Raw genomic sequence first — 26555 nt, 5'->3', positions numbered from 1 at the left:
AAACTCCTTTATCTTTGCATGTTAAAGTTTTGCAACCTATGATAAATGGCAATGCTTTGAGTGTTGAGTTGAGGTAATTGGCACTGATTAAATAAACTAATACCTCTCTTTAAGCAAGAATACTATGTTGCTAACTTTACCCATTAAGATAATGAGGGTTCTTCTATTTGTTAGTGTATGTTTCATCAACTAGTCCCACTATTACAGTAATCTCACTCTCTCAATATATGTGCCAACAGGGATGCTCGATTTTGGTGGAACTGCACAAAAACTTTGGGTGCTTCATTGCCTCGACAGCTTCCGTCCTTTCCTGTCAGTTGCTAATCTCAGCTTGCTTTCTTCCTTTGCTGTCAGTCGCTTGGCTTATCTCGGTTTCCAGTCAAAGGAAATAGTAATTGATATGCTACCTCACATAGGTTGGTATTGGTCTTTATCCTGATTATTGTGACTGTCATATGTATTGGTAATTTGGTATTGTGCTACTTTTTGCCGATTTCATAAAGGAGTAATTTGGAGCCTGAACTCGCAGGCAAATCATTACATCGGGTGATTTTAGTAGAACTGCACAAAATGATCAGATGGACAGGTACTTATGCTACTGCTATGTACTCTAAAGTTCACTCAGACAAGCATCGATGTTGACAAGAAGTGCCTATATTCATTCGAGTATCAACTGGTGTCAACCAATTGTCAAACTCCAAGTATTCGCAGAGTGAACGCCAAAAATATTGCTTGGTGCATAGCCCAGAAAAACGCAGTCCAGTCTTTGGTCCCAACTTGTGCCTTTTGGTTATCGGCACATATGGTAGCGAACTATATGGCATGGAGTCTATAGATTCCAAACAAGTTGGCTGACGCGTATATTCATCTGGCACTTAATCAGTATGCACGCCAAGGATGCTCCATTTCAGTTGAACTGCACAAAAAATTTGCGTGGTTCATTTTCTCAACCGCCTCCTTTCTCGCCTGCAATGTAGAATTTTGGCAAGATACAGGACCAAGATGAGCCAGTAAACTAGTTGGTTGAAAGTAGTGGCCAAGTTGCTCAAACCTCCCTCGGCACGAGGCCACTATTTGAGGATAAACCTACAAGCAAAGTTCAAATTGTCTATGCTGCCTCTTATGTACTCGAAAGTTTACTCGTACAACAACTAATTTTAGCAAGAAGTACCTCCGATTGAACACCATTTACCAGTCTGTACCCTAGGTAATTAAAGTTCGTCCATGGATCATATTGGCTGTGATCTCAATCATTTGGATGCATAAACATACTGAACATGTGTATATCTGAACCATTTTGTGAATTATGTATGAATATTGTCGTGTGATCTATCAATCATTTGGATGCATAGATATGATGAGCTTGTGTATATATGAATCTTTTGAGTTGTTGATAGTGAATGTTGGCTATGGATATGAACGTGTCCTATGAACCTGAGTTTGATATGAATGTTTACCTTTTCTGTTGTATTTGTGTGTGAACTTGTTAGTATGCCTACTGTGGGGTATAAAACACAGGTCTCTTATAAAAGTAATGTTGTGTCCAATTTATGTTTTCCCTTCTAACCACATTATATATATTTATATTATTACTATTATCGTATATTTTATAGAGACTTATATATACATTATAAAAACATCCCACGTGTTATTAACTTATAAAAGTAAATGTTTAACAGAAGTTGGCAAGGAAAATCCTGGTTGTTTTTGACTCACAGGCAAGGAAAATCCTGGTGATTGCGTACAAAAGCTTGCGAAGATTTTAAGGACCAATTTAATAATAACACGCTCATTTTTATTTTGAGCAATAACTCGCTAATTTCTTAATTATATATATATAATGTGCCTCTCTGGTTTATTATTTGATATTAATTGCTCCTTCTAACATAGCATTATATATATAACGAGCCCACCTAATACGTGTATTTCAAGGAAGTACAAATGGGTTGGGATTTCTTATAAAATATAAATGGGCCTGATTGACGCGAAATTATTTTTTCACCCAGCCCAACAAATGGACTGTACATTCTAGAAAACATGGGTTAAATATATGCCACATTTTTGTAGGCTGACATGTGGGCCAATAGGTCGAAGCCTACGCAGGGCATTGTCAACTTGGTCAACAAATGATTGTGTCATCCAAAGCCATTGGATTTATATCCAACGGCCGGCATGCACCATCAATCTCTCGTCTTCTTCCTCCAGCGTCGCCGGGACCGCCTGGTCCGGCCTCCAGTGGCTAGCGGCTCTGCTTAGCATGCATCGCTGCGAAGCGCTACCCCACCGCCGGCCAGGCTATACCTCCACCCGTCGACACCTCCTGTTATTCTCCACAGACTATAGCCCCACGCCGCAACAGAACCACTTATAACCCTTCCCCTCCTCTCAATCTGCGACTCCACTGCCGCGTTTTCCCATCTCCGAGTCGTTCCCGTCCGGGGCCTTGCCGTTGTCCACTGCCTCGCTGCGTTCGGTGTGGCGTGGTCAACAAACGAGAGTCATCGGAAGAGGACTGTATGTGGAGAGCCTGACGGCTGGGACCCACGAGGTCCATGGTCACACGCAAGGAAAGTTCCTCCTTATTAAGCTGAAAAAAAATGTTTCCTCCACCTGACAGCTGGGACCCACCGGCTGTATCTTCGCACGGAAGGAACTGCCTCCTTGTTTTGCGAAAAAATTATTCATCCCGTTGACAGCTGGGACCCGTCAGATTTGGTGACTGACTTGTGGGCCTACTAAGCGGACGTGTACGCACGCCTTTGTCAACTTAATCAACAAATGATTCTAGTAGGTGGACTGTTGGATGTTAATCCAACAGCCGTGCTCCTTCTTCAACCTCTATTATTGCTCCTGTCTCCCGTGGCTGCACCGTGGCTGTGCTGCCACGCACCCGAACTAGTGAAGTTTCCCACTCCTCTCCATCTGCGACTCCACTGCCCTGTCTTCCCCATCTCCGAGTCGTTCCAGTTTGGGTGTTCTCGGCACGGTGTGGTCAACGTGGTCAACAACCGAGATTCATCGGAAGATGACTGTACGTGAGAGGCTGACAGTGGGGACACACCACGCCCATGGACGCATGCATGCAACGGAATGCGGGGAGGTCAACATGGTCAAGGAACGACTTCCATCGGAAGTATACTGTACGTGGAGAATCTCAGCTGGGTCCACGGCCGCAGCAAGTAACTGCCTCCTGATTACGCGGAAAATAATGATTCCTCCAACTGACAGCAGGGACCCACTGGACGGGCCACCGTATTTTGCGAAAAAAGCGTTTGCCCCCTGACTGCCGGGACCCACCTGACGGGCCACCGTATTTCACAAAAAAAAATGTTCCCCCCGCTGTCAGCTCGGACCCATCGGAAGTGCCTCCTTATTACGCACAAAAATATGAATACTCCCCTGGCTAGCTGGGACCAACCTTGGTGGGAGGCTGACTTGTGGGCCTACTAAGTTGACGGGGACGAAGGGCTTTGTCAACTTAGTCAATATGAACGATTCTAGCTCAAGTGACCGTACGATGTCCATCCAACGGCCGTAGTGCTTCTTCAACCTCTGGTCTTCTTGCTCCAGCCGCCCAAAGCAGCGTCGGTCGTGCCGCATGCTCCTGCCTCCCGTGGCCGGCTGTGCTGCCGCGGAGGCCTCACCGCCCCCTACTATTCCCACCAATGGCCAGGCCCTGCGGCGAGGGCAGCCTCACACCGCAGCCGAACCAGTGAACCCTCGTACTCCTCTCCGCGCGGGCTTACACTGCCACGTCTTCCCCGGCTCCGCGCCGTCCCCTTCCTAGGCCTCGCCATCGTCCACCGCCGTGGTGCTCTCCGCACGGCGTGGTCAACGTGGTCAAGGAACGACTTCCATCGGAAGAGTACTGTACGTGGAGAGGCTGACAGCTGGGTCCACGACCACAACCCAGTTTTTTTGTGATTTGCCAAGTAAGTTACTTTGTCAGGCCTATTGGACTGCAAATCTTTCAAGACGAGGAGAGCTTTCATTCGGCTGGCCGAGAAAATGACCCATTAGTAATGAGAAATGGGATGTACATTTTTAAAACACATCAAACTGGCAATTAGTTCCAAATATCTTTTTTTCATATTGAGATTTTAAATTTCATTAATTTTTATGCGTGGAGAATTTGTTGGATTTTATATCGATATACATTTATTTTAAAAATCAGTCTGAATGTGAGTCAAAATTTTGGGATTAAAAACAGTTCGGACCGCACCAAAATATGCAAAATTTCATATAATTTTTTAACTGTGGCCACAATATGGGCTGTAATGCTAACAAAAAGAATATGGGCTCCAAAAAAAACCTTAATAATTAGCAAATGGGCTGTAAATTATTAGAAATAATGGCAGATGGGTTGTATGCTGTTTTCCACAGATTTGGGGCTTTCCTAAAAAAAGGTTGACGCATAAGCAGTGACTGTTGAATGGCCATCCAACGGCCGTCGTGCTTCTTCAATCTCTGCTTTTCCTGCTCCAGCCGCTCAATCAAGCGCCGGCGGGACTGCCTGCTCCCTCCTCCCCGCGGCCGGCTCTGCTGTCGCGCAGGCCTCACCGCCCCACCGTACTCCCATCGCTGGCCTAGCCATCCCTCTACTCACCCACACCTGCTGTTATTCTCCAGCGATGGCAGACGAACCAGTAAACCCTCGTAAAGTCGTACTCCCCTCCGCGTGGGAAACAACTGTCGAGTCTTCCCTGCCTCCGTGTCGTTCCCTTCCTAGCCCTCGCCGTCGTCCACCGCCCTGGTGCTCTCGGCGCGGCTTGGTCAACGTGATCAACGACCGACTTGCATCTGAAGTGGACTGTATGTGGAGAGGCCGACAACTGGGTCCACGGCCGCACGCAAGGAAATGCCTCCTTATTACGCGCAAAATAATGATTCCTCCACCTGACATCAGGGACCCACCGAAAGGGCCTCTGTATTTCGCAAAAAAACGTTACCGCCGCTGACAGCTCGGACCCACCAGCTATATCTTCACACGCAAGGAAGTGCCTCCTTATTACGCAAAAAAAATGAATACTCCCCCTGTTAGCTGGGACCCAGTATAGTGGCAGGCTGACTTGTGGGCCTACTAAGTTGATGGGGACGGAGGGCTTTGTCAACTTAGTCAATATGCACGATTCTAGCTCCAGTGACCGTACGATGTCCATCCAACGGCTGTAGTGCTTCTTCAACCTCTGGTCTTCTTGCTCCAACCACCCAAACCAGCGTCGGTCGTGCCTCGTGCTCCTGCCTCCCGTGGCTGGCTGCGATGCGGCGGAGGCCTCACCGCCCCCTACTACTCCCACCGCTGGCCAGGCCATCCCTCTACTCACCCACACCCACTATTATTCTGCGGTGACGACAGCCTCACACCGCGGCGAACCAGTGAACCCTTGTACTCCTCTACGCGTGGGCATCCACTACCGCATTTTCCCCCGCTCCGCGTTGTCCCGTTCCTAGGCCTCGCCGTCGTCCATCGCCCTGGTGCTCTCGGCGTGGCGTGGTCAACATGGTCAAGGAACGGCTTCCATCGGACGTGGACTGTACGTGGAGAGGCTGACAGCTGGGTCCACAGTTGCAGCAAGGAAGTGCCTCCTTATTACGTGCAAATAAATATTCCTCCACCTGACAACGGGGACCCACCGGGCGGGCCACCGTATTTCGCGAAAAAAACATTTGCCCCTGACTGCTGGGACCCACCAGCTACATCTTCGCACGCAAGGAAGTGCGTCCGGGCAAAAAAACGATTCGCCCCCCTGACTGTTGGGACCCACCAGCTACATCTTCGCAGGCAATGAAGTGCCTGACAGTCAGGACCCACCTGGTCGAACCTTACGTAGCATTGTCATTCTGGTCGCGAACGTGTACGTACATATATACTGGTGGATGTAGAGGCGCGCACGTGTCATAGTAGAGGCGCGCACGTAGCATGTACACGTACGTACAATGGCCAGGGTGCAAGAAAGAAAATACGCCCACGTATGTGTACATACGGGCGGGGTCTCGAATGCCTACTCGCGCATACGTACGGCCAGGGCTCGTGTACATGACTAGGTCAGAACGGAGAAACAGCGTCGTCATCGTGTTCATGGGGAGGCAACGGAATGCGTCGTGTTCATGGGGAGGCAACGGAATGCGTCATGTTCATCGGGAGGCAATGGAACGCGTGGGAGCCAACCGACTGGGTCGGAACGGAATGCATGGCCGTGTTCATCAGGAGGGCTTGGACGGAACAGGCGATGGAAACGAGGCCTGGCGTACCGCACAACGGAGGAAACGGACCTCCTACGTCCGGAAGGGGGTCCTGTTGATTGGGAGGGGTGTGGCGTACCGCAAAACGGAGGAAACGGACCTCCTACGGTCGAAACGGGGGTCCTGTTAATCGGGAGGGGTGGGGCGTACCGCAAAACGGACGAAACGAACCTCCTATGGTCAAAACGGGGGTCATGTTGATCGGGAGGGGTGTGGCGTACCGCAAAACGGACGAAACGGACCTCCTACGGTCGAAACGGGGGTCCTGTTCATCGGGAGGGGTGTGGCGTACCACAAAACGGGACTCCACGCGATACTGTTCATCTCCACCGTCGACCTCCTCCAGCCTCCACGGGCTACCGTCGACCTCCTCCAGCCTCCACGGGCTCCTGTTCATCCAGCCTCCACCGCGCGCTACTCCACCGACTACTGTTGAACCACCCCTCCACGGGCACCCCTCCACCGTCTACTGTTCATCCAGCCCTCCACACCACGGGGTCCTGTTCAACCACCCCTCCACGGGCACCCCTCCACCGTCTACTGTTCATCCAGCCCTCCACACCACGGGGTCCTGTTCATCCGGAGGCAACGCCACCGCTCACTGTTCATCCACCCCCCCTCCCGCAGCGCTCACTGTTCATCCCAGAGGCAGCATCGATTGGCTTCAGTTAGCAGCAGTAGTGAAGGAATCGCTCGATCGGGTTCAGTTAACAGCCATCGATCGATCGCTCGGGTTCAGTAACGCGTAGCCTGCAGTGCAACCGCTCGGGTTCAGTTAGAGCCCAACGCCTCGCTCGGGTTCAGTTAGAGCCAACGCCTCGCACACACGCGCGTACGTGTATGAGAGAAATGCGCATCGCTCGGCCCCCGACCTCCCACCGTAACCGGGAACTCCCCGAAATTTTCCTCGCCCTCGCTTCTACCACGGTTTTTTCCGTCATGGACAGCCCAAAGAATGTCATGCAGCTGCGTCTCCGGTCCGCCCAGGACGAAAATCCCATTTTCTGTCATGATTTTTTGCCATAGAAGTAGGAGCCCACCACATCTATGATGATACTGGGTTTTGTCACAATTATCGTCATAGAAGTGTCATATGTATGACAGGAAAAAAATTCGTTCGGCCCAAAATGCCACGGATGTGTCTTTTTTTTGTAGTGCAAGTTGGCCAGGCGCGCCTCCTCCAAGGCCCGGGCCTCGTGGGTTTCTCCGACAATAGGAGTGTGAAGTGCATCCATATTGCGGCGGCGAAGATCTTCCCTCTGCTGCGAATAGAGGGGTTCAGGGCGGTACTCTTCGTGGACGCGCGACTGATCGCTGATGCCATCGCCACCGTCATCGCGGGGGAAGCCAGGAGGACTGCATGGTCCATTGACCATCAAGACTTCCGCCACGAGGTCACTAATGTCGCACTCAGATGCAGTCTTGATGGAGCCAGTCGAACAGGTCGTAGAGAGTTTCATCGGGCTCGATCACCGCGATTTGTGGGATGGACGATTGGCGGGCCACCGCGTGCCTCACCCACCGCTGGAGTCATGACCGACCGGATCGCTTCCGCCGGCGAGCAGCAGGGAGCGAGGACGCCGTAGGAGCTGACTGATACTGAGTTGACGGCTGTCGAAGAAGGACGCCGCGGACGCACGCGCGGAAGTGCGTCACCCCGTGGATGGGGAGCGCATCGGCGTCGAGTGGAGCCTCATGGAGCCAAGCAGAGCCGTCGGTGGTGAAGACGAGCATGCCAAGACGGATCTCACGGCCCTCAGCCAATCCTCCGCCAGAAGCCATGATGATGGGAATTGGAAAAATCGCAACTTCTCCAACAAACTGCTAAGACACCGGCCCCAAGGTGGGCGCCAACTGTCGTGGGTCTAAGACTAACAGTAGAATGCGGGGTAGGTATAAGGAGGCAAGATCCTAGCTAGGGAGTAGTTGTACACACGAGTTTATGAGTTCAGGCCCTTCACGGAGGAAGTAACAGCCCTACGTCTCAGTGCCTAGAGGTGGTCGACTGGATTGTGTATATGTGTGTGCTTACAAAGGATGCGAACCCTTGTCCCAGAGGAGGGGAGTGGCTTATATAGAGTGCGCCAGGACCCCAGCTCTCCTCCGTTACACAAGATTCAATGTACATTAAGAGTGGAACGTTACTGGTGACGCTAGCAATTAAGTGATATAAATGATAATTAAGTCTATGAGTAAATGCCCGACCGTTGTTCTATAGAGTGGCTTTAGGTCTTCTGTACGTCGAGTGGTTATCGAGACGGTCGAGTGTCATTGATTTTTCCGAGTGGAATGTCTCTGGTCGAGTGGATGATGGTACCCTTTGAATGTTTCTGGCTTTAGGGCGATGACCTTGGGGAGGGCGTCCAGGTCAGGCCTATGAGCCTACTCTAGGTACATAGCTTCATCACCTGCCCCCCTGGGCGTGCCCCTGACACTCACGGCCCCCCCGTAAGGCGGTGATTGCACTTCTTTGGCCGCAAGAAAGCTAATTTTCGGGGAAAAATCGGAGCGAAGGTTTCAATCCAATCGGAGTTACGGATCTCCGGATATATAAGAAACGGTGAAAGGGCAGAATTCCAGAACGCAGAAAACAGATCCAATCTCGGAGGGGCTCTCGCCCCTCCCATGCCATGGAGGCCATGGACCAGAGGAGAAACCCTTCTCCCATCTAGGGAGAAGGTCAAGGAAGAAGAAGAAGAAGAAGGGGGATCTCTCCCCCTCGCTTCCGGTGGCGCCGGAACGCCGCCGGGGGCCATCATCATCACCGCAATCTACACCAACACCTCCGCCATCTTCACCAACATCTCCATCACCTTCCCCCCCTCTATCCAGCGGTTCACTCTCCCGGGACCCGCTTTACCCTCTACTTGAACATGGTGCTTTATGCTTCATATTATTATCCAATGATGTGTTGCCACCCTATGATGTCTGAGTAGATTTTCGTTGTCCTATCGGTGGTTGATGAATTGCTATGATTGATTTAATTTGCTTGTGGTTATGTTGTTGTCCTTTGGTGCCCATCATATGAGCGCGCGCGTGGATCATAGCATAGGGTTAGTTGTATGTTGAGAGGACTATGTATTGGAGGGCAAGAGTGACAGAAACTTCAACCTAGCATAGAAATTGATGCATACGGGATTGAAGGGGGACCAATATATCTTAATGCTATGGTTGGGTTTTATCTCAATGAACGTTAGTAGTTGCGGATGCTTGCTAATAGTTCCAATCATAAGTGCATAGAATTCCAAGTCGGAGATGACATGCTAGCAGTGGCCTCTCCCACATAAAACTTGCTATCGGTCTAGTAACATAGTCAATTGCTTACGGACAAATTCGCAACTCCTACCACCACTTTTCCACACTCGCTATACTAACTTTATTGCTTCTTTACCTAAACAGCCCCTACTTTTTATTTACATGCACTTTATATTCTTGCAAACCGATCCAAAAACACCTACAAAGTACTTCTAGTTTTATACTTGTTCTAGGTAAAGCAAACGTTAAGCGTGCGTAGAGTTGTATCGATGGTCAATAGAACTTGAGAGAATATTTGTTCCACCTTTAGCTCCTTGTTGGGTTCGACACTCTTACTTATCGAAAGAGGCTACAATTGATCCCCTATACTTGTGGGTTATCAAGACCTTTTTCTGGCGCCGTTGCCGGGGAGTCATAGCGTGGGGTGAATATTCTCGTGTGTGCTTGTTTGCTTTATCACTAAGTAATTTTTATTTGCTTTTCTAAGTTGTTTTCTATCTTTAGTTATGGGTAGGAAACGCAAAATACCAAAAAAATTAGTTGTACCTGCTACACCAATGGTTGAAGAACCACTCAAAATCTATCACACTCCTAAAGCTTTTTACTTGGATCATCTTCGACCCCTTTGTGCTCGTGCTGAAACCCCAACTAGCTTATCGAGGGAAAATCTTTAGATGAGCATGCTTGTTATGTGCGACACCGCTTATCTCAAAAAGGGGAACATTTACTGGATCAAATTCACCGTTTGTAGTGCTATGCTTGGAATTTATGTGAAATATATGATGTTACTTGTTGTTCTAAAAACCCTAAGAAACACCTTCCTTACCAATGTGAGTTTAGGGATAATGGAATCGTGTCTTCGTATGCTAAGGGTGTTTATAATTACTATGATTTTCAACAAATTGAAGAATTTGTTGCTTTTAAGGGTGCTTATGAAATTGCTTCTTTGATTGAAAAGTATGATGCTACTCTTTACAAATCTGAAAATTTTGCCATACTTAAATATTGTTATGATAATTATGCCTCTAATGCCTATGTTAAACCATATATTGAGGACTCCGCCGCTGTCCGAGAAGAGACTAATATTTTGCAGGAATCTATGGAAGAAGAAATTAATGACATTATGAGCTCATTGGATGAAAAAGATGAGGAGGAGAGCGAAGAACAAAAGGAGGAAGAGCGGATTGATCACCCGTGTCCACCTTCTAATGGGAGTAACTCTTCAACTCATACATTGTTTAATGTCCCTTCGTGCTTACCGAAGGATGATTGCTATGATGACAGTTATGATCCCGTTGATTCTCTTGAAATATCCCTTTTTGATGATACTTGCTATGCTTGTGTCCAAGATGCCAATATGAATTATGCTTATAGAGATGAACTTGCTATAGTTCCTTATGTTAAACATGAAATTGTTGCTATTGCACCCACGCATGATAGTCCTATTATCTTTTTGAATTCTCCCAACTACACTATATCGGAGAAGTTTACCCTTATTAAGGATTATATTGATGGGTTGCCTTTTACCGTTGCACATGATGATTTTGATAGATATAATATGCATGTGCTTGCTGCTCCTACTTGCAATTATTATGAGAGAGGAACTACATCTTCGCCTATTTATGTTTCCAACACGAAAAAATTGCAAGAAACTGCTTATACTATGTATTGGCCTTTACTTTATGTGCATGAATTGTTCTTTTATGACATGCCGATGCATAGGAAGAGAGTTAGACTTCGTCGTTACATGATATATGTTACTTTGTGCTCACTACTAAATTACAAATCTTATCTATACTAATTGGAGGCACCATATGAGACTCCACGTTAATCCTTAATAAGTAAACAAATTGACCGTCTGATCTGCTGATTAATTATCTACAGCCGTATGATGTGTCTCAAGAGTCCTTGGTTATTGTCCCATGTCCACCTCTTTAGAAAAATGTAAAAAAATTCGTTTGATGTATCTCAAGAGTCCTTGGTTATTGTCCCACGTGCACTTCTTTAGGAAAAGGTAAAAATCTTTCCTTGCAGATTTCTTCCTCCACTGACGCACACAATCACAGAGCCCTAGCGCTCCTCCTCCTCCTCCTCCTCCTCATCTGGTCCTCTTCCTCTCTCCCATCTAAAGTGAGCCAACCAGCTATTCCCAATATCTTTCCTCTATGACCATTGAATCTCAATGATATAAGTCCCCAACCACGATCCAATCTATGTGGGTTTGGGATGAGGTCCTCCAATCACTCAGCTTCTAGGCCCCGATGAGTTGTAATTCATGTTGGTTGATGCAGCGGAGAAGGAGGTTCATCAAAGGTATTTGACACAGATCAGCTAGCCGCTATTGTTGGTCCCTTTTGACAGAAAACTTCTCTGGCCTAATTTCCTGTAGATCGCCCCTCCTACTGTTGTCATGCCTCCCTGTACAGTCTAGCCTAATTTCCTGTAGATCGCCCCTCCTACTGTCGTCATGCCTCCCTGTACAGTCCAGCCTCTCCCAATTCGACTAACCTCTCCCCATGTGACGTCGGTCTATCGCACGGCAGGCCGAAGTTGTCTTCTCCTCCTCGGCCTGCAGGATTCTGAGTTAAGCAGCAGTCCCGGAGGAACTGAGCATGGTTCTGGTGGCTTTTGATATTATCCCATTGGCCCCTTAAGATTATGTTATACTCCCTCCGTCTCAAAATTTTTGTTTTAGATTTGTCGGAATAGATCCGTATTCCGACAAATCTAAGACAAAAATTTTGGGACGGAGGGAGTAGTTCTGAAGTGACAAGGGCGAGGTGAAATAACATGCGTTCCCCAAGGTTAGGTTGCCTCTCCATGTCCCTGACTCCCTGCGCATATGAACACAGCTATTATCTGATTCCTGTGATCTAAGGAAGGATGAAGTTGATGGTTCCTACCTGACATACTGCTCTAATTATGTTTTCGTTTGATATGTATTTTGTATGAAATTACAGTATTTGATGCAATGTGTTATCTCTTCAAATTTAAGAAGCATGGAAGAATCTGAATATCACATGTTGTGGTTTGTTCATTTCGAAGCACTCTGTCGTTATATTCAGCATCTGCTAATAGTCCATGTTGCTTTCGGCATATACAGTTTGGCTTATAGTTTATAGCAACCCAAATTAAGGATTTTGTGTTCATCTCTGCTGTGCTTAATGATGGTCGGTATTTAGTTTCTCTAGCGGAAGTTTGCGATGATGTAGTACTAGGAATGATTATCCTGATGTGAGAGTGTCTTTCTTGATGGAAGCAAGATGTGATACTTTAATTAGTATTTCATGCAGAGAAGATATGTATACAATTAAGGTATATGACTTGATACTTACTGTGCTTGGAGATTAAGGTTCCACAAGACTAATTGATCTGTTAAATTGTTTTCAGTTTAGGTGTTCAAGGTGGAAACTTGATGACAACAATAATGTCTATTTCAGTTTTTTGTGTGAATAGAAGAAAGAAAATCCTCAGTTTGACCCTCATTCAAAATGAGGAATTGGAGCAACACCTATCAGGGAATTTGAATTAAACCAAAAGGAAGGTACCATATATGTATAGACTATGCTACTTCTAATTTTTGCTAAGTCCACCATGTTTTAGTTTATTCTTGGAAATATCAGGATCGCCCTCAGTTTCTATTATTTATTAAAATGAAATTGCAGACATTGTTCATAGCGTCATGACTCGGACAAACTATAGTCTGTACTGGATATTTTGTTTTTCCAATAGTACAAGTCAAACCTGCAGTAGCATAAGTATTTTTGATTACTAATGGTTCAATAATTCAGTTTTAGTATAAGTTCAAATCCGCATTCCACAGTATCTATACAAAGATACTGAGAGAAATCAATTCATCATGCAGAACTGCTATATTATCCCTCCCGTGCTCTTCACCTCCGCCATCCATGTTGCAAGCAGGACACACATACCCCAAGCCAAAATCTTACATGTTCATCAAAGCTGAACCACCGATCAGTACACATCCCAGTAAGCTAATTTAGTTGGTTTTGTGATGGGGTGAGCAACGATGCCACTTCAGGATTTCAGATCTTTCAGCTGTTCTTTTGGTTTATACCTAGCATTTACTTATTGTTTTGTGTGCTATTCTCACTGCTAGAGGGGTTGTCGAATTAATTTGTAATGTGTTTGTATCATAAATCTACTGCAGATTTTCAATCTGAGAGTTAAAACAAATAATAATTGATTATTTTCTATCTTCCCAACTTAATATGAATATTTGGTCTAATAAGTAACACACATGCTCAATCTAAAATTTTCAGCGTGAATGCCAAGCAACAAAGGTTTGTACTATTCAGAGAATAGCATTATGGTAATTGTGGGAACGGATGAAGGCAAGGTATTCCCGTCAAGAGAAGGATGACTACATATAAAGCAAGGCATGCAAGGATGATGCATTGCTTAATGCCTAATCGCCTAACTATTATTCATGTGCTCAGTTATGTTAGTATACTTATACAATAGTTAACAAACAAAAGTAGTCTAGCAACGTATCTCTGTTTAATTTTGACTCTAGACTTCTCAATTTGAGGTGTTGTTACCGAAAAGAAGAAGACTGATTTTGGTTCACTGCCATGGACGTAGTTTTTCCTTTAGTGGGTTTCATTCGTTGCTTCTCAGCATCCATTCTACTTTATAGCTGAACTCTATATGATTAAAATCTTGGAGATAAATTATAGGCATACTAATTAGGTTCCTAATAATCAACTTAGGCTCCTGCGCTGAAATAGGGCGATTGGCTCGGGTCAATGGATTGCACGGTAGGGAAACAGAGCACAGCAATGGCCACGCTTTGCAGAATACATTGTGGAGCAAATAAAATTTGTACTAACTCTTTACTGGTGCATAGGGCATGAGCAAGCTTTTAGGTCAACAATTTGACTATCCAAATATGTATCATGTGTGTTGAAAAGTATATGTTAAGAAATTCTAGTCGTATATGAATCCAGTGACATGGTTTTCGTGACATATAACACATATTTGGTTAGTCAATTCGATGACCTAGAAGATTACACATGCCTAGATAATCATTGTACATGTACCCATCCACAGAGGGAGTAATTATTAGTCAATGCAAACTAGATTATAATTTTACAAGTATTTTCCAATGATCTTTGACAGCTAAATTTACAGTGATATTTTAAAGAAAATAAAATATATTTATCTAACTATTTTGGAAGATATTGTTTATAGTAAAAATATCACTGTAAATTTTGAACTATATTATAATAACTGTTTGTGACATAAACACAAGGAACTACTTTTGAGTACCGTCTTAGAACAAACCATGTTACCTACAAAATAGGCACACGGAATTGTTGGCGCAAAATATTGGACAATATCAAGCAGCTACGTTGTAATGAATGATTCTAAATATATCAGATTAAAACTTGAAAAATAAAACAAAACATGCCTCTATCTTCTAATATTTGTTCACCAAAGAGAAAAATGTAGGAATACACATGCTGTTTAGTCCAATCCAGCCAATGTATATATATTACATATTGATCAGTGTATGAACCAAGGGTATACTTATGTAGTCCATTGGTATTTAGCAAACACTAGCCCATGCAGAAGCACGGGTTGACGACTAGTCATTGTTAATTAAAATTGGCTTTGATATACCTTGGGATCCGGGTGGATCCATTACTTGAGGACTATATGCCTAGCTTAATGGCTTTAAAGAAAGCGCTGCCAGGGAGACAACCCAGAAGTTTTAGAGAGTCATTTATTTATGTTGTGTGCTTTTATAAAGTTTAGTAACAAATAAATAAAGAGGGGGACCCAAAACTTTTTCAAAAAGGAAAGTGAAAGTGAGAGAGAAGCATTGTTGAAATGGGGGAGCTCCTTGAACTTTGTTCATGCTCACGGAAACTTTGTGAATCTTGATTACAGAAACTTTTCAAAAAAATAATAATTATCCCTTGTACAATTCCATTGTATTATAACAATAATGTGCCAAGGTTTGCCTTTAGGATGTTTTAGATGCTTGTTGGTTTGTGCGGTGCAGGACAGAAACTTTAGCTGTAGTGCGCGATTTTACATTTTTACTGGAACGTCAAAAGGTTCTGAAACTTTTTTCACTGTCTTTCTATACAAATTTTTTATTTGTCCTAATTTTGGTAGAATTTTTGGATTACCATAGGTATGGTGAATGTTCATATTATTACAGACTGTTCTGTTTTAGACAGATTCTGTTTTTGATGCATAGTTTGCTTGTTTTGATGAAACTATCAATTTATATCAGTGGATTAAGATATGGAAAAGTTATATTATAGTAGATACAATGCAAAAACAAAATATGAATTGGTTTTCAATAGTACTTAGAGTAGTGATTTGCTTTATTATACTAACGGATCTTACCGAGCTTTCTGTTGAGTTTTGTGTGGATGAAGTGTTCGAAGATCGAGGATGTCTCGATGTGAGGAGAAGAAGGAGAGGAAAGAGCTCAAGCTTGGGGATGCCCAAGGCACCCCAAGTAAATATTCAAGGAGACTCAAGTGTCTAAGCTTGGGTATGCCCCGGAAGGCATCCCATCTTTCTTCAACAAATATCGGTATGTTTTCGGATTCGTTTCGTTCATGTGATATGTGCAAATCTTGGAGCGTCTTTTGCATTTAGTTTCCACTTGTCTTTGATGAACCATGCTGGTATGAGATAGTCCATGGTTGATTTATAGAATGCTCATTGCACTTCACTTATACCTTCTGAGTATGGCTTTATAGAATGCTTCATGTGCTTCACTTATATCTTTTGAAGTTTGGATTGCATGTTTCTCTTCACATAGAAAATCGCCATTTGTAGAATGCTTTTTTGCTTCACTTATATTTGTTAGAGCATGGGCATATCTTTTGTAGAAAGTATTAAACTCTCTTGCTTCACTTATATCTATTTAGAGAGATGACATGAACCGGTCATTCACATAGTTAGTCATAAAATCCTACATAAACCTTGTAGATCACTGAATATGATATGTTTGATTCCTTGGAATAGTTTTGCGATATAAATATGGTGATATTAGAGTCATGCTAGTGGGTAGTTGTGTATTGTAGAAATACTTGTGTTGAAGTTTGTGATTCACGTAGCATGCACGTATGGTGAACCGTTATGTAACGAAGTTGGAGCATGAGGTATTTATTGATTGTCTTCCTTATGAGTGGCGGCCGGGGACGAGCAATGGTCTTTTCCTACCAATCTATCCCCCTAGGGGCATGCATAGTAGTACTTTGCTTCAAGGGCTAATAAACTTTTGCAATAAGTATGTGAGTTCTTTATGACTAATGTTGAGTCCATGGATTATACACACTCTCACCCTTCCATCATTGCTAGCCTCTTCGGTACCGTGCATTGCCCTTTCTCGCCTCGAGAGTTGGTGCAAACTTCACCGATGCATCAAAACCCCGTGATATGATACGCTCTATCACACATAAGCCTCCTTATATCTTCCTCAAAACATCCACCATACCTACCTATCATGGCACTTCCATAGCCATTCCGAGATATATTGCCATGCAACTTCCATCATCGTCATATACATGACTTGAGCATTCATTGTCATATTGCTTTGCATGATCATAAGATAGCTAGCATGATGTTTTCATGGCTTGTCTGTTTTCTGATGTCATTGCTATGCTACATCATTGCACATCCTGATACACCCCCGGAGGCATTCATATAGAGTCATATCTTTGTTCTAGATATCGAGTTGTAATATTGAGTTGTAAGTAAATAAAAGTGTGATGATCATCATTATTAGAGCATTGTCCCAGTGAGGAAAGGATGATGGAGACTATGATTCCCTCACAAGTCGGGATGAGACTCCGGATGAAAAAAGAAAAAAGAAGAAGAGAAAGGCCAAAAAAGGAAGGCCCAAAAAACAAAAAAAATAAGAGAAAAAGAGAGAAGGGACAATGTTACTATCCTTTTACCACACTTGTGGTTCAGAGTAGCACCATGTTCTTCATATAGAGAGTCTCTTGAGTTATCACTTTCATATACTAGTGGGAATTTTCATTATAGAACTTGGCTTGTATATTCCGATGATGGGCTTCCTCAAATGCCCGAGGTCTTCATGAGCAAGCAAGTTGGATGCACACCCACTTAGTTTCAGTTTGAGCTTTCATACACTTATAACTCTTAGTGCATCCGTTGCATGGCAATCCCTACTCCTCACATTGACATCAATTGATGGGAATCTCCATAGCCCGTTGATTAGCTGCATCGATGTGAGACTTTCTTCCTTTTTGTCTTCTCCACACAAACCTCCATCATCATATTCTATTCCACCCATAGTGTTATGTCCATGGCTTGCGCTCACATATTGCGTGAGGGTTGAAAAGGCTGAAGCACGTTAAAATGTATGAACCAATTGCTCGGCTTGTCATTGGGGTTGTGCATGATTTGAATGCTTTGTGTGGTGAAGATGGAGGATAGCCAGGCTATATGATTTTGTAGGGATGAGCTTTCTTTGGCCATGTTATTTTGATAAGACATAATTGCTTGGTTAGTATGCTTGAAGTATTATTGTCTTAATGTCAAATGATAGACTGTTGGTTTGAATCACTCGTGTCTAAATATTCATGCCATGATTACATTACATGATCAAGATTATGCTAGGTAGCATTCCACATCAAAAATTATCTTTTTTATCATTTACCTACTCGAGGACGAGCATGAATTAAGCTTGGGGATGCTGATACGTCTCCGTCGTATCTATAATTTTTTATTGTTTCATTCCAATATTCTACAACTTTCATATACTTTTGGCAACTTTTTATACTATTTTTTGGGACTAACATATTGATCCAGTGCCCAGTGCCAGTTCCTGTTTGTTGCATGTTTTTTTGGCAGAAAATCCATATCAAACGGAGTCCAAATGGGATAAAAACGGACGGAGAATATTTTTGGAATATATGTGAAATATGGGAAGAAAATCAACGCGAGACGGTGCCCGAGGGAGCCACGAGGCAGGGGGCGCGCCCCTGACCCTCGTGGGCCCCCCGTAAGGTGGTTGCTGCTCTTCTTTTGCCGCAAGAAAGCTAATTTTCGGGAAAAAAATCGAAGCGAAGGTTTCAATCCAATCGGAGTTACGGATCTCCGGATATATAAGAAACGGTGAAAGGGCAGAATCCCAGAACGCAGAAACAGAGAGAGACAGAGAGACAGATCCAATCTCAGAGGGGCTCTCGCACCTCCCATGCCATGGAGGCCATGGACCAGAGGGGAAACCCTTCTCCCATCTAGGGAGAAGGTCAAGGAAGAACAAGATGAAGGGGGGATCTCTCCCCCTCGCTTCCGGTGGCGCCGGAACGCTGCCGGAGGCCATCATCATCATCACCGCAATCTACACCAACACCTCCGCCATCTTCACCAACATCTCCATCACCTTCCCCCCTCTATCTACAGTGTTCCACTATCCCGCAACCCGCTGTACCCTCTACTTGAACATGGTTCTTTTTGCTTCGTATTATTATCCAATGATGTGTTGCCATCCTATGATGTCTGAGTAGATTTTCGTTGTCCTATCGGTGGTTGATGAATTGCTATGATTGATTTAATTTTCTTGTCGTTATGTTGCTGTCCTTTGGTGCCCATCATATGAGCGCGCGCGTGGATCACACCATAGGGTTAGTTGTATGTTGAGAGGACTATGTATTGGAGGGCAAGAGTGACAGAAACTTCAATCTAGCATAGAAATTAATGCATACGGGATTGAAGGGGGACCAATATATCTTAATGCTATGGTTGGGTTTTACCTTAGTGAACGTTAGTAGTTGCGGATGCTTGCTAATAGTTCCAATCATAAGTGCATAGAATTCCAAGTCAGGGATGACATGCTAGCAGTGGCCTCTCCCACATAAAACTTGTTATCGGTCTAGTAACGTAGTCAATTGCTTACGGACAAATTCGCAACTCCTACCACCACTTTTCCACACTCGCTATACTAACTTTATTGCTTCTTTACCTAAACAGCCCCTAATTTTTATTTACGTGCACTTTATATTCTTGCAAACCTATCCAAAAACACCTACAAAGTACTTCTAGTTTTATACTTGTTCTAGGTAAAGCAAACGTTAAGCGTGCGAAGAGTCGTATCGGTAGTCGATAGAACTTGAGGGAATATTTGTTCTACCTTTAGCTCCTCGTTGGGTTCGACACTCTTACTTATCAAAAGAGGCTACAATTGATCTCCTATACTTGTGGGTTATCAGTAAACCCTTTGGGTGTTAGTCACATAAAGATGTGAACTATTGGTGTGAAATCACATGACGATGTGAACTAGATTATTGACTCTAATGCAAGTGGGATACTGAAGGAAATATGCCCTAGAGGCAATAATAAAGTTTTTATTTATATTTCCTTACATCATGATAAATGTTTATTATTCATGCTAGAATTGTATTAACCAAAAACATAGTACATGTGTGAATACATAGACAAACAAAGTGTCACTAGTATGCCTCTACTTGACTAGCTCGTTAATCAAAGATGGTTAAGTTTCCTAGCCATGGACAAAGAGTTGTCATTTGACGAACGGGATCACATCATTAGAGAATGATGTGATTGACTTGGCCCATCCGTTAGCTTAGCACTTTGATCGTTTAGTTTACTGCTATTCCTTTCTCCATAACTTATACATGTTCCTATGACTATGAGATTATGCAACTCCCGAATACCGGAGGAACACTTAGTGTGCTATCAAACGTCACAACATAACTGGGTGACTATAAAGATGCTCTACAGGTGTCTCCGATGGTGTTTGTTGAGTTGGCATAGATCGAGTTTAGGATTTGTCACTCCGTGTATCAGAGAGGTATCTCTGGGCCCTCTCGGTAATGCACATCACTATAAGCCTTGCAAGCAATGTGACTAATGAGTTAGTTACGGGATGTTGCATTACGGAACGAGTAAAGAGACTTGCCGGTAATGAGATTGAACTAGGTATTGAGATACCGACGATCGAATCTTGGGCATGTAACATACTGATGACAAAGGGAACAACGTATGTTGTTTGATACGTCTCCAACATATCTATAATTTTTGATTGCTGCATGCTATATTATCTACTATTTTGGACTATATTGGGCTTTATTTTACACTTTTATATTATTTTTGGGACTAACCTATTAACCGGAGGCCCAGCCTAGAATTGTTGTTTTTTTTGCCTATTTCAGTGTTTCGGATAAACAAAATATCAAACGGAGTCCAAACGGAATAAAATCTTCGGAAACGTGATTTTCTCACCGAACGTGATCCAGGAGACTTGGACCCTACTGCAAGGGATCAAAGAGGTGGTCACGAGGGTGGGGGGCGCGCCCCCTGCCTCGTGGGCCCCTTGGTGCTCCACCGATCTACTCCCTCCTATATATACACACGTACCCCCAAACGATCAGAACAGGAGCCAAAAACCTAATTCCACCACCGCAACTTTCTGTATCCACGAGATCCCATCTTGGGGCCTGTTCCGGAGCTCCGCCGGAAGAGGGCCGTCATCACAGAGGGCTTCTACATCATCCTAGCCCCTCCGATGAAGTGTGATTAGTTTACCTCAGACCTTCGGGTCCATAGTTAGTAGCTAGATGGCTTCTTCTCTCTCTTTGAATCTCAATACAAAGTTCTCCCCCTCTCTTGTGGAGATCTATTCGATGTAATCTTCTTTTTGCGGTGTGTTTGTTGAGATCAATGAATTGTGGGTTTATGATCAAGTCTATCTATGAATAATATTTGAATCTTCTCTGAATTCTTTTATGCATGATTGGTTATCTTTGCAAGTCCCTTTGAATTATCCGTTTGGTTTGGCAACTAGATTGGTAGTTCTTGCCATGGGAGAAGTGCTTAGCTTTGGGTTCAATCTTGCGGTGTCCTTACCCAGTGACAGAAGGGGCAGCAAGGCACGTATTGTATCGTTACCTTCGAGGATAACAAGATGGGGTTTATTTCATATTGCATGAATTTATCTCTCTACATCATGTCATCTTGCTTAAAGCGTTACTCTATTTTTAACTTAATACTCTAGATGCATGCTGGATAGCGGTCGATGAGTGAAGTAATAGTAGTAGATGCAGAATCATTTCGATCTACTTGTCACGGACGTGATGCCTATATACATGATCATGCCTAGATATTCTCATAATTATGCATAGTTCTATCAATTGCTCAACAGTAATTTGTTCACCCACCGTAGAATACTTGTGCTCTTGAGAGAAGCCACTAGTGAAACCTATGGCCCCCGGGTCTATTCTCATCATATCAATCTCCATCACTTTTATATTGTTTTGCTATTTACTTTGCTTTTACTTTTTACTTTGCATCTTTATATCAAAAATACCAAAAATATTATATCTATCAGATCTCACTCTCGTAAGTGACCGTGAAGGTCTTGACAACCCCTAATCACGTTGGTTGCGAGTAGCTATCGCTTTGTGTCGGTACGAGGGACTTGAGCGTGGGCTCCTACTGGATTGATACCTTGGTTCTCAAAAACTGAGGGAAATATTTACGCTACTCTGCTGCATCATCCCTTCCTCTTTGGGGAAAACCAACACAAGCTCAAGACGTAGCATGAAGGATTTGTGGCGCCGTTGCCGGGGAGTCTACGCAAAAAGTCAATATACCAAGTACCCATCACAATCCCTATCTCTCGCATTACTTTATTTGCCATTTGCCTCTCGTTTTCCTCTCCCCCACTTCACCCTTGCCGTTTTATTCGCCCTCTCTCTTTCCCAATTTGCCTCTTTTGCCTGTTTCTTGTTTGCTCGTATGGTTGGAATAGTTGTTTATTTATTACTAAACAGAGAACCTAAAGATCTATGGATCCTCATCCGCTTGCTAATCTTTTTAAGAGATCCAATTATGATGAACCAATTGCTAGTGAGTTTTGTGCACTAGATTATCTTTATGAGGTTTTGCTTGAAATTCGTGAATCTGAAAAGTGTGATGAATTACTTTATGAAGTGATTCATGATAGATCTTTGAATAAAAAGCATGATTGCAATGATTTTACTATAAATTCTCTTGATGTCAATTGTGCTAATAATATGCAAAACCCTAAGCTTGGGGATGCTAGTTTTGCTATGTCTACTACTTGTTGCAATGATCATGATTGGGGTGATTCTTCTTATGATATTGAAAATTTATTTAAGCCCCATGATGAATATGAGATTGATAATAGTGTTTGCAATATTATTGAAAGTGGGTTTGGAAGAGTGTCAACTTTAGATCCCACATATTTGGAGAATGTTCAATCTTATGAATTTTTTGATAAAAGTGGGTTTGAAGAGGTCATGACTTTAGTTAATGTTAATCCCACTATTTTGGAAGAGTGTCAACTTTGCATGCATGTCGATCGTGTTGAAAATATTTTATGTGATAGCTATTTTGTTGAATTTGCTTATGATCCCACATGCAATTATTATGAGAGAGGAAAATATGGTGTTAGAAATTTTCATGTTACTAAATTACCTCTCGTTATGTTGAGATTGCTATTGTTTCTTTCCGCTTCCTTGCATATGCTAGTTTTTGCTTGCCTTGATAATTTGTTTGCCTATAAGATGCCTATGCATAGGAAGTATGTTAGACTTAGATGTGTTTGTCACGTGTTTTATGATGCTCTCTCTGTGCTTCAATTCTTGTCTTTCATGTGAGCATCATTGAAATATTATGCCTAGCTATAAGGCTTTAAAGAAAAGCGCTTGTTGGGAGACAACCCAATATTTATCCTTGCTGTTATTTAATAAATAAATTATTTAGCCTCTGTTTAGGTTGTGTTTTTTGTGTTTAATTAGTGTTTGTGCCAAGTAGAACCGTTGGGAAGACTTGGGGAAAGTCTTGTTGAACTTGCCGTAAAAAACAGAAACTTTAGCGCTCACGAGAACTGCTGCCATTTTTATTTGAAGAGTGATATTTAGTTAATTCTTTTTGAAGATGATTAATAGATAAATTTCTCACGTCCAGCCATTTATTTTAGAATTTTTGGGGTTCCAGATCTTGCGCTAGCTACAGATTACTACAGACTGTTCTGTTTTTGACAGATTCTGTTTTTCGTGTGTTGTTTGCTTATTTTGATGAATCTATGGCTAGTAAAATAGTTTATAATACATAGAGAAGTTGTCATACAGTAGGTTTAACACCAATATAAATAAATAATGAGTTCATTACAGTACCTTGAAGTGGTATTTTGTTTTCTTTCGCTAACGGAGCTCACGAGTTTTCTATTTTGAGTTTTGTGTTGTGAAGTTTTCAAGTTTTGGGTGAATTATTTTGATGGATCATGGAACAAGGAGTGGAAAGAGCCTAAGCTTGGGGATGCCCATGGCACCCCCAATATAAGGACACCAAAAAGTTAAAGCTTGTGGATGCCCCGGAAGGCATCCCCTCTTTTCGTCCACTTCCATCGGTAATTTACTTGGAGCTATATTTTTATTCACCAACATGATATGTGTTTTGCTTGGAGCATCTTGTATTATTTGTGTCTTTGTTTGCTAGTATACCAAAATCATCCTTGTTGTACATACCTTTTGAGAGAGCCATACATGAATTAAAATTTGATAGAATACTCTATGTGATTCACTTATATCTTTTGAGCTAGATAATTTTGCTCTATGTGCTTCACTTATATCTTTTGATCTAGATAATTTTGCTCTATGTGCTTCACTTATATCCTTTGAGCTAGATAATTTTGATCTATGTGCTTCACTTAGATCTTTTAGAGCACGGTGGTGGATTCGTTTTAAAGAAACTATGGATCTCTCATGCTTCACTTAAATTATTTTGAGAGCCTCTTAATAGCATGGTAATTTGCCTAATAATAATATGCTTGGTATTCTAGATTTGTGAAAATTTCTTTTGAGTGTGTTGAATACTAAGAAAAGATTGAAGCATGATAATTGTTTTGAGATATGGAGGTGATAATATTAAAGTCATGCTAGTTGAGTAGTTGTGAATTTAAAGAATACTTGTGTTGAAGTTTGTGATTCCCGTAGCATGCACGTATGGTGAACCGTTATGTGATGAAGTTGGAGCATGATTTATTTATTGATTGTCTTCCTTGTGAGTGGCGGTCAGGGATGAACGATGGTCTTTTCCTACAAATCTATCCCCCTAGGAGCATGCGCGTAATACTTTGCTTTGATAACTTCTAAATTTTTGCAATAAGTATATGAGTTCTTTATGACTAATGTTGAGTCCATGGATCATACGCACTCCCACCCTTCCACCCTTGCTAGCCTCTCTAATACCACGCAACTTTTGCCGGTATCATACACCTACATATACCTTCCTCAAAACAGCCACCATACCTACCTATTATGGCATTTCCATAGCCATTCCGAGATATATTGCCATGCAACTTTCCACCATCTAGTTCATGATGACACATCCATCATTGTCATATTGCTTAGCATGATCATGTAGTTGACATAGTATTTGTGGCAAAGCCACCATTCATATTTCTTTCATACTTGTCACTCGTGATTCATTGCATATTCCGGTACACCGCCGGAGGCATTCATATAGAGTCATACTTTGTTTTAGTATCGAGTTGTAATCATTGAGTTGTAAATAAATAGAAGTGTGATGATCATCATTCAATAGAGCATTGTCCCAAAAAAAAGAGAAAGGCCAAAGAAAAAAAGAAGGCCCAAAAAAGGGGCAATGCTACTATCCTTTTTTCCACACTTGTGCTTCAAAGTAGCACCATGTTCTTCATATAGCAAGCCTCATATATTGTGCTTCAAAGTAGCACCATATTCTTCATATAGAGAGTCTCACATGTGGTCACTTTCATATACTAGTGGGAATTTTATGTTATAGAACTTGTCTTGTATATTCCAATGATGGGCTTCCTCAAATTGCCCTAGGTCTTCGTGAGCAAGCAAGTTGGATGCACACCCACTAGTTTCTTTTGTTGAGCTTTCATACATTTATAGCTCTAGTGCATCCGTTGCATGGCAATCCCTACTCACTCACATTGATATCTATTGATGGGCATCTCCATAGCCCATTGATACGCCTAGTTGATGTGAGACTATCTTCTCCTTTTTTGTCTTCTCCACAACCACCATTCTATTCCACCTATAGTGCTATATCCATGGCTCACGCTCATGTATTGCGTGAAGATTGAAAAAGTTTTGAAAAAGTTAGAGTATGAAACAATTGCTTGGCTTGTCATCGGGGTTGTGCATGATTTAAATACTTTGTGTGGGGAATATGGAGCATAGCCAGACTATATGATTTTGTAGGGATAACTTTCTTTGGCCATGTTATTTTGAGAAGACATAATTGCTTTGTTAGTATGCTTGAAGTATTATTATTTTCTATGTCAATATAAACTTTTGTCTTGAATCTTTCTAATCTGAATATTCATACCACAATTAAGAAGATTTGCATTGAAATTATGCCAAGTAGCACTCCACATCAAAAGCTCTCTTTTTATCATTTACCTACTCGAGGACGAGCAAGAATTAAGCTTGGGGATGCCTGATACGTCTCCAACGTATCTATAATTTTTTATTGCTCCATGCTATATTATCTACTGTTTTGGACTATATTGGGATTTATTTTCCACTTTTATATTATTTTTGGGACTAACCTATTAACCGGAGGCCCAGCCCAGAATTGCTGTTTTTTTGCCTATTTCAGTGTTTCGGATAAACAGAATATCAAACGGAGTCCAAACAGAATAAAATCTTCGGAAACGTGATTTTCTCACCGAACGTGACCCAGGAGACTCGGACCCTACTGCAAGGGATCAATGAGGTGGTCACGAGGGTGGGGGGCGCCCCCCTAGGGCGCGCCCCCTGCCTCGTGGGCCCCTCAGTGCTCCACCGACGTACTCCTTCCTCCTATATATACACACGTACCCCCAAACGATCAGAACAGGAGCCAAAAACCTAATTCCACCGCCGCAACTTTCTGTATCCACGAGATCCCGTCTTGGGGCCTGTTCCGGAGCTCCGCTGGAAGAGGGCCGTCATCACGGAGGGCTTCTACATCATCCTAGCCCCTCCGATGAAGTGTGAGTAGTTTACCTCAGACCT

At 43.0% G+C, this 26555-nt stretch overlaps 1 long non-coding RNA gene across 3 annotated transcripts; it reads left to right on the top strand.

Moving 5' to 3' along the window:
- Window positions 1-11529: 11529 nt before the first annotated feature.
- Window positions 11530-13715, top strand: LOC125544231 (uncharacterized). 3 transcript variants are annotated; one of them, XR_015619072.1, is made up of 3 exons: window positions 11530-12302; window positions 12889-13042; window positions 13364-13715. It is a non-coding gene; the product is annotated as an uncharacterized LOC125544231 (long non-coding RNA). The 3 variants fall into 3 exon arrangements; XR_015619071.1 differs by having other exon boundaries at window positions 11530-12813; XR_007299349.2 differs by having other exon boundaries at window positions 11532-11811.
- Window positions 13716-26555: the final 12840 nt, after the last annotated feature.

This window comes from Triticum urartu, chromosome 3A (assembly GCF_056163025.1).
Source record: "Triticum urartu cultivar PI428250 chromosome 3A, HENAU_Tu73, whole genome shotgun sequence".
NCBI classification, from domain to species: Eukaryota; Viridiplantae; Streptophyta; class Magnoliopsida; order Poales; family Poaceae; genus Triticum; species Triticum urartu.
The sequence above is the reverse complement of the archived record's forward strand: the minus strand, read 5'-3'. Positions and strand labels throughout refer to the sequence as shown.